The sequence below is a fragment of the Cavia porcellus genome, unplaced genomic scaffold (assembly GCF_034190915.1).
Source record: "Cavia porcellus strain 051 isolate PalLab524CR breed Dunkin Hartley unplaced genomic scaffold, mCavPor4.1 scaffold_4, whole genome shotgun sequence".
NCBI lineage: Eukaryota > Metazoa > Chordata > Mammalia > Rodentia > Caviidae > Cavia > Cavia porcellus.
Genome location: NW_026947487.1, coordinates 40,516,182 through 40,525,976, shown reverse-complemented (window position 1 = coordinate 40,525,976; position 9,795 = coordinate 40,516,182).

The window sequence follows — 9,795 nt, the reverse complement described above, 5'->3', positions numbered from 1 at the left end:
TTTTGAGGCCTCTCCTTAATTTGCAGATGACTGTCCCCTCCCTGTATCCTTACATGGTCTTCCTTTATACACACACATGTCCATGGTTAAATGTCCTTATGTGGACACCAAATGTCACTGGATTAGGACATACTCTAAAGACTTCATTTTAATTTTCTCTTTAAAAATCTTATCTTGAAGTATGATTACCTCTTGTGTGGCATTTAGGATTAGTACTTTACCAAAGGAATTTGTCCAGGTAGGTCAGTCCTTAATAGTCCAAATGAAGTCAGAATACTTCTGAATGCACGGTCACTTGACGTCCCATGGTCAAGGATTCTGTCTACCTGGGCCAGTTGTCTGACAGAAGTGGTATTCCAAAATCATAGAATTCTCCATTGCAGTTGGAATGATTTTTCTTTTGGAGACAGGGTCTTACCATGTAGTTTAGGCTGGCCTTGAACTCACTGTGTAGCCCAGGATTGTTTCAAACTTATGCTGATCCTCTAGCCTCAGCCTCCTTTTATAATCCCCTGCTGGGATTCCAGGTATGTGTCACCATGCCTGCTCAAGAATGGTTTTGTGTGGAAGCCCTGAGAATTATATGGTGATTTTCCTGCTGATGGAGCTCACCATGTAATCCATACCATGTCTCTACCACCAATGCCACCAATGCTGGAGTCCACCAGAACATATAGCCAAGCTGGCAGAAATGCTACCTTCCTAGCTTGACCTTAGAAGAGCTCTGTCCTGCTCCAGGGCCCCCTGAGGCTGAGGGCCTTTGGGTCACTTAGTATAGGGATTAGAGCAGTATCCCTGACTGTAGAATGTGTTGTAGCTGGAAGCCAAAGAGGCCCAAGCCAGTGCTGCTTCTCTCGGTATAAGGCGATATGGAAGAAAGCATGTCTTAGCACACCCTGGCCACTGGGCTCCTGAAGCCTGTACTGAAATGGTGAGTTTCAGAATGAGTATTCATTGGATGTATCTCCCACCTCCTGGGGAGAATCCGAACTGCCAGTGCTACCAGTATGCTGTCCACCACAAACACTAACCCTGCCTGAATCAGCATGATGCTGTCAATGTGAGGGTTCTGGTGACTTCTGAAGTGTGTCCAAATCCAAGTTTCCTAGAAAAACAGAATAAGTTCACATAGCCCTGAGATGAAATTGAAAATGCTTCTAGTTTCTGATCTGTCCCTATTGAAAAGTACACATTGACCAAATTAAAGCCTCAGCCAGCACTTGGTGCACGCCTGTCATCCCAGCACTCAGGAGGCCGAGGCACGAGGATGGTTGGGAGTTCAAGGTCAACCTGCACTACGTAGTGAGACCCTGCCTCAAAAAAAGCCCCCAATACTGAAGACTTGTGTTCCAGAGATGTAAATACCCTAGCTAAGAAGATTCAAAGTGAGCACTGCCATCAGAGAAATTGCCACCTGATTCAACTGGTGTTTGTTCTCCAGGAGCTGAGGATGACGCCACACAGAGAGACTGGTAGAGTGACTGGCAGAGTGAAAACACCGAGTTGTAAATGACAGTGTTGGGGCAATGACAAGCTATGAGGATCATGCTACCACAGAAATTCTCATTAGGTTGTTAGGGAAATGAGAATTGAAAATAATACTTTACACCCATTAGGATGTCTGTCACTAAGAAAAAAAGGAACAAGTGTTGGTGAAGAGGTAGAGAAGTGTTGGTGGGCATGTCAGTGGTGCAGCCATCATGGAAGACAGTTCCTCAAACAGTTAAACAGCCCTACAATGTGGTGTACCAATGCGCCTCCTAGGTATGTATACAAAAGAAAGCAGGGTGCTTATCCCAGTCTCTCTCACAGTAGCCAGAAAGTGGAGACTACAGCAATACCACTGGTGTGTGAATGGATACACGATATGCAGTAGATCTACACAAGGAAACATTCAGCGTGTGGAATTGGGAGGTGTGCTACAGCATAGATGAAGGTCCCTGAGCCAGGACGTTGTGCTAAATAAGCTAGACACAAAAGGTAACAGGGTATGAGCAGACAAGTTCATTGAGACATAAGATAATAGAGGTGAGTCAGGGACCTAAATAAATCATTTAATGTGTGTAAGGTTTCTGTTTAGGATGACAAAAAGGTTCTGAAAGTTGCACAGTTTAGGATGATAAAGTTGCATAACATTGTGAATGTACTTAGTGTCCCTGAATTGTACACTTATTAAAATGATAAATTTTACATTGTGTGTTTTACCACAGTGATGCTTTTTTACAAATGTGTCCCTAGACCTACAACATTGGCATCCCTTGGGAACTTCTTAGAAATGTAGATTTGGGGGGCCCACCTCAGATTTACAGAATCCGAAGTTCCAGGGCCCAGCGTAAGTCTGGTCTTCTCTGATGTTTGAGACCCTCTGCTCTGTACTGTGGGGTGGGACCATCGGCAGCCTGTAGAGGGCCTTGCCTGCATGTAAGATGCTTGGACCTCACCTTGCCAGCTTGGTGCTAATTCAGGATTTTAAGAAAGAAACTGACATTGTCAGATTTATGGATTAAGATATTTTCTAATTGAGGACTAGTATGTGCTTACTGCAGAAAGCTTAGAAAATGAAATCCAAAACACGAAACCACTCATAATCTACCACTGGAAGGAAGTTAACCTCTTAATGTTTTGTTGAATATTCTTTATTTTGCTCTTGGATGTACATGTGCACAGTTTTAAAAGCTAAACATGGAGTTGCCATGGACAGACTGCTTTGGTGCCTGCTTATCTACCCTCAGTAATGCATCATGAATGTTTTTACATGTTAGGAGGATTTTTTGGCCATTTTTGACTCCAGAATTACATTTTTGGTACCTTATTCTGGCCACAGTGCGGAAGGTGAATGTGGAAGTCAAGATTGAGCTCCTGCAGGGCTTCAGCTTAAGAAGGATTTGCAGTAAATCAGGCTAGCAACGGTAGAGCCTACCTCACAGCACTGCAAATGGGTGGTGTCGGCACAGATGTGACCACTTTTAGATTACAAAACTTTCTGACTGATAATACATAAAGATGTCTTTTCTTGAGTGGGGTGCTATTTTAATACTTTAAATGTTGACCTTTAAATGTGGAGATTGGTAAATTACGCTTAGAAGATGTTGCGCTGTGGGAGATGGTGAGCTTGGATGTCCACAAACATCCAAATGGAGACAACTAACAAAACACTGTATGAAAATCAAGTTCAAATGGGTGGGCTGGCTTTGCAATCTAGAGTTATATATTTGATGGTTAAATGACTATTAACATCTGAGAGCAGAACCTCCTAGTAGAAGCTAGTGGCGGATGACTAGGACACTGAGAACGCTGCTCTTGGAAGGGATTAAGGTAGTGCTGCTAGGAACCTGGTTAATTCTCATGAAGTGAGTTGTTATAAAAGGAATGAGCCTCTGAAGAGTGGCCCACGAATCCCCTCTCTGGCTTCCTGTCTTGCTGTGTAATTTCCTGCGTACAGTGTCATTGCTGTCTGTCAACCATGAAGCCCTCATCAGAACCCAAACAATAGGATGTCTAATCTTGGGCTTCCTGCCTCCAAAACTACGAGCTAAATAAACCTCTTTTTATTAAAAGTTACGCATCATTGGTTATTTTGTTGCAGTAACAAAATGGACACGTAGTTGTCCTTTTCTACAGATGTTGAGGCTCTACCCTCTATATTGCAGTCACACTTTAGTAATGTGATTTATGTGCTTATAGAGTGTTTACCCCTCAGATTTCCAGCTTCTGGGGATGTAGTCATCTTTGCAACCCTAGACCTGGACTCTCAGCATCTCTATTCATTTGTAGGGTTTTAAGGGAATCATGTCTTTGTCTCAGTGTCTCTCTGCCTCACCCATCTTTCTCCTCATGAGTACATTCCCCTCTGTCCCTGTCCTAGGCAGGAACCCTTGCTTTTTGACAAACGGCATGTGTCCACACAAAGCTCATGTCTAATTTCACTTAAGTTTTTGTTCAGAAAGACTGATCTTTAATTTTCACTTTAGAGCTTTTTTATAGATATTTCTATCTTTGAGTATTGTCCTTTGATCCTTAGTTTTAATATTGCTTCTAATATTGATGTACTTATAGCTAAACTTACAGTGTTGTAATTCATACACTGCTAAAAAAGTAATTTGTTCCCAGTGATGGAAAGAATTTTGTTTTATCACTATAACCTTTCTTTTCTAAATTCAAGTGGGTGTGGGACTCACGCCTGAAATCCCAGCACTCAGGAAGTTGAGGGAATAGTTCCAAGACCAGCCTGAAGTACTCAGAGGGACTCTGGCTCAGGGAAAACAAAAACAAAACTAACTTCAGCAAATGGAAATCCCCTCTTTTATCCTTTTCATCATCTTCACTTAAGTCAATTTACAGGAGCCAGAGAAGCAGTTAATCTGGCTGCCTCTCTCTTGGCTCTAAACCACTGGAAAGCTCTCTAATTCAGCATTTGACCACAGTCCTGTACTTTGCTTAGTCCCTTAATCAGTTGACTAAGAATGAAAATATTGCTCTCTTAATGAAGACAGTTGTGTGAATTAACTACCATAATTGGAAAGGAGAAAAGAACACATTTCTGGATTAAAATGCTGGAAAAAAATTAGATATGAAATATTAAATGAATTAGGCTGAATAAACCCTTGAGAAACATCTTCCTATTTTACAAATACTTCAGTTTTAATTAACATGCTGGAACTCTGACCTTCTCATTTAAAAACCAAACAAAACCCCTAATGAACCTAGGTGAAAATATATACCAAATATTTTTGACAAAAAAACAACAGAAAAATGTCCATGTTAGCTATTTGGATATTACATGTCTTAATATTTAGGAAATGCATGTTTCCCTCAAATTAATCTGTTGTTCTGAGGATTTTCCCTTTGCTCTTATAACATTTTAAATGAGTATAATAACTCTGACTTACTTTGAAAATATTTCAGTGATTATAAAAAAGAATAGTGTTATCACACTGCTAAAATTAAATCAGTTTAAAATTCTCAGGAGTTGGAATTAGGATTGCTTAAGTTAAAAGACTAAGAAGACCATAGTTTTAGATGATGTTACCACAATATTCTAATTACCACAATCTGATTTTCCTTAGTAATTATGAAGGTCAAAACTGAAAGCTTGATTCAAAAAGGAAATTAAAAGTTAAGAATAAAAGACAAAGAAGACATTTTTATCCTCGACATATGTTATGAAAGATTATTCAGTTGACCTTGTAAAATTAAAGAGTGTGTGTAATTCACATTGGAACTGACTATAAATTGTGAAAACTGTATTGAAAATTCTTTAAACAGTCTAATTTGATTTAATTATGTTATTTTCATTAATAGTGATTCATTATATATTAGACAAAAACATGTCTACATGTTTTTATTGTATTCTTTGGTAAGCTTTTCAAATTAAAAGTAGAACCTAAGAAAAAAATTGTATTGCACCATATATTTTGGTTTGAGGATGCCAAAAATATGTCTTGGTGTGTACTGGATCAGCTGCAGCAATACAAGGACAAAGAGACTGATTGTGTATTTGGGGAAGAGCCTCTCCTTCTTACAAGACATATCGCTAGGTATATTCCCATGCTTATAATCCCATTAATAAGGAACAAAATCCCTTGTCTTTAGTGAAAAATAGGATTAAAATTCAGAAATTTCTAGGTTCTGTGAGATAAGACCATGCATCATTACTCAAAACTTCATTGTGAAACATTTAAAACATACAGAAATATTGAGACATAAAAGTTTTCTGCTTGGATTTAACAATATTCACATATTGCTCTCTTGATTTTTCTATTTATGTGTGTGCTTGAGATATCTGAGAGAAATTGGTAACATTATGACAGTGCTTGATTTGGAAAGAATATGAAAACAATGTATTCTCCTACAAGATTGCAATATTCTTTTCACACTTAAGAAAATTAAGTCATTTCCTACTATCTAATAGACATGTCCCAATTTCCCTGATTTCCCCCCAAAGACTTATTTATCAATTTTTTTCTTTCACAACAGAATCCGATAAATCTCCACACATTGCCATTGGTCATGTCTTTTTGGTCTGATAAATGTAGAACTAGCTTTCCATCTTTTCGATGTTCTAATTTTTTCCTAAGACATTAATATTTGGAAAATGGGGGCCAGAGCTTTTCAAGAATGTGTCATTCTCTGATGTATCATTCATTTCTTCATAGTGACATCTATCTTGTTTCTCCATTTCTGAATTTCATACAGACTGGAAATATTTTCCTTGGAGACTTCTGTGGTTTCAGGTCAAACACTTAGCAAGAATCCTTCCTTAGGTATGTTAGTCAGCTTTGTGTTACTGTGAGACCATACTAGGGATAATGAGAAAGAAGGAAGGTTTATTTTGGCTAATAGTTTTGAAGATTTAATTCCATGGTTCACTGACCCCATTGCTTTTAGGCTGGTGATGGAACAGTAAAAAATGAAGGAGGAGATGGCAAAGAAAGCTGCTTGGCTCATGGTGACCAGACAGCAAAAGAGAGAAAGGGACTAGTGTCCCAATATCCCTTTCAAGGGCAGTCCCCAGTAACCTAACTTCTTCCACTAGACCTCTTTTCCTTGAGATCTGCTACCTCCCAACAGCGCCACCTTGGAGACAAAACTTTTAAGACATTGGTCTATGAGGGCCAGTCAAACAAAACTATCGCAATAAGGGATATGTAGTCATAAAGTCAGGCTGAGGACTTCTGTTTATACTGGAGTATGAATAATTCCTTGCAGTCTGTTTTCTGGGTCAGACTTTTGATTGGAACTACTTTGGCCTCACGATACTCTGAGTAAAGTTGATATAAAAGTTCTTCCTGTATTCAAGGAATGTGTCAGTTTAGTGTAAGTCCCAAGATTTGGCACTGAATGAGGTCCTGAAGACCACTTGCCTCAAAACCTAATACAGCCATCTCTCACTATCCTGGGGGATGGATTCCAGGACACCTGAGGATGTTAAGATTTGAGGTCTCTTCTAGAAGTAATGGAGTGTTTGCATATAACCTGAACAGATCTTCCATATCCCTAAGTTATCTGTAGATTACTTAGAATCCTAATACTGTGTAAATGCTATGTAAATGCAATTGTTATGTAGTTTGTTTTTAGGGAATGGCAAGAAATCAGTCTGAGCATGTTCAGTGGAGGTGCAATCCTCCCCAACACTTTCAACCCACAGCTGCAACATAAACCTGTGACACAGAGAGCCATGTAACCCTGTGACATGAATGACAAATGGAAGCAAACTTTCATGTTCTGACAAAGGCTGGTCCAAAACAGGGGCAAGCATGAGACATAGAACATCTCTGACCTAAGCCTGAAATCAAAGTTCTATCCCATTTCTGTCACCAAGTAACTGTGTGTCACTGGGAATCATTAGCCTTTCTGATCATTGATTCACATAGGGGACAGATATTATGTAATCACTGCTGTGACTGAATGTCAGCATATATTTTTGGATATAAAAAACGGCTCTTTGGCGGGGCTGGGGATTTAGCTCAGTGGCATAAGCACTTGCCTTGCAAGCAGGCAGTCGTGAGTTCGATCCCCCTGGTACTGATAAAAAGAGAAAAAAACCACAAAAACAACAACAACAACAAAACCACAGCTCTTTGGTTTTACTTCTTGTGTTCCTTAAAAGGTGATTAGGGAAGTATCAATTATACTTAAATTGGAGTATATTCTTTATCTATTTATCCAGACAGTCACTTTCATAAAGGTGAGATGTACGTCCTGAGCAGGGGGCTTCTGTTTGTCATGTGATCGGTTCCCCTGTTTATCAGGGAAAAAAAATCGAGTGTTGAATCATCAGGGTAAAAACATGTAAAATGTTAAGCTGGGCTGGAACTTTATCTCTTCTAAATTGTATATAGCTTTATGTGCTTGGGAAAAATCTAGGCAGAGTCAGTGTTTCTGGTTGTTGATGAGAATGAGCTGGAGATCTGAGTGGTGAAACTGAGCTTAGGACCCTATTTTCCAATGCCTTCACCTATGAGACCCTTGGATATGTTCCCTGATGGTGGCAAATGACTGAGAGGACTGGGTCCAGGAGGTTCCTGCCTCACACTGTGGACTCCTGTCCGAGGCCCACCCCAGCAAACGTCGAAGTGTCACCATCCCTTCCTCTTATCCTATCCTACCCATCTACTCCAGTCCTCTCCATCACCTGTGGTGACCTCACATGTGTGCCAGGAGAGGGAAGAAGGGTGAAGAGCTGAGTTGTTCCCATGGTTTTTATAACCAACTCTATACACCTGAGTAAATGTGTAAGGGGTCAAGTGAGAGTCAGTGCAAGGAGGTAGAGTTAGGGGTGGAGGGATACAAAAATCTAGGGCTAAGAGTAGTAGAGGTAGAGTGTTGAGAGGAAACCTTTCCCGCACTAATATAGGGGCCAGTGGTGGCAGAGGCGGGGCGGGGGGGGGGCAGGTTTGCAAATGGTCTAACAACAGATAACTGAATGAAAAAATTTCATCACATGCCCATGTGGGCTCATTCTAAGGAAGAAGCTTGCTGACCAGCTAAGGATAAGGACTTACACTCTGACTTAATAGGGGGCAAGGAGGTGAGACAAATGGCTTTAGGTAAAGAAGGGTATGACAGTTTATGATGATGTTTGTAGAATTTCCTATCCAGCTGCAAATAGGTCTCTTCCTTACTGGATGCCACCTCTGTGGCTTTAGTCAGGCAACAGGAGCTCAGGAAAGGGTTCTTTTGGCTTCTGTTGGATCTTTAATGTCTTCTGTTTAAACAATCTTTGGACCTAATTTTGCACTGCAAATCCCAAGAAAGTTAAGAAAGTAAACCACCTGGGAGGTTGACAGGAAAGTAGCCTAAGGACACAGGTACTTCTGTGTCCTGTCCTCCTCTTTGAGTCTCTGGGGCACTGAATGTTATTTTGTACACCTCCGCTGGGGAAAAAAAAGAAAACTGATTTGTAGATGGTTTATGCTACTTAAAAAAATTATCAAGGGACTTAGGAAATTCCTAGGTTAAGTTTATTTCATCTTATTTCTTTGGGTGACTCATCAGGCCTTACCCTTATCCTCTGGTGGGGGGGGGGAGGACAGGAGTACAGCTGGGAGACTGGCCCTCTTCATCAAAAGGGAGAGACAAACAATTAAACTAAGAGGTATTTAAAGAGCACCCAAGCATCTAAAACTCCCATTTTGCAATCCAAGTTTTCTGGCCCTTGGGGCATTGTGCAAAATCCACATGGTTAGTTAGGTGTTTGCTAGATGGATGTGGGAGGATTGGATTAGAACATATAAAAGCTTGGTAGGTTGTTCTTCAATGTAATTCACTTCATTGTTTCTGGCCTGGTAAATATACCCAGAGGCTTTATATTGATGTGTGTGATTCAACAAAACCCAAAAACAATAAGGTCTTCATCGACCTGTGGTTTAATGGCTTTAAGTAAATTAATGTCTTTTGGATCAATTCAGCACACTGATGCTATTTGCAATCTATCAACTTTTTAAAAATCACTTCTCCCCTAAGTATAATTTTTAATGTGTAATTTTGATGAAATCATTTTCTATCTGGCAAAAGACTCCAAACTTGTAGTCCTGTGTGTAAAAACAAAATGCAGAAAACTTCAAAATGCATAGTCTTGCATATAAAAACACTTATACAAGAAAAGGGTGGGTCCTAGCCCCAGGTTCCAGTTTTAGATTTAGACTCTCATGCCCATTTGTAATGGAGATAGAGTCTATGTTTAAAAAAAAAAAAACAGGTTTGATACAAAGTGTGGGGGATGAGGTGTCACTTTGTAGGCCCAACCCCCTCTAACCTGCAATTTACAATAGCCGCCCTGGTATGCGAGAAGGA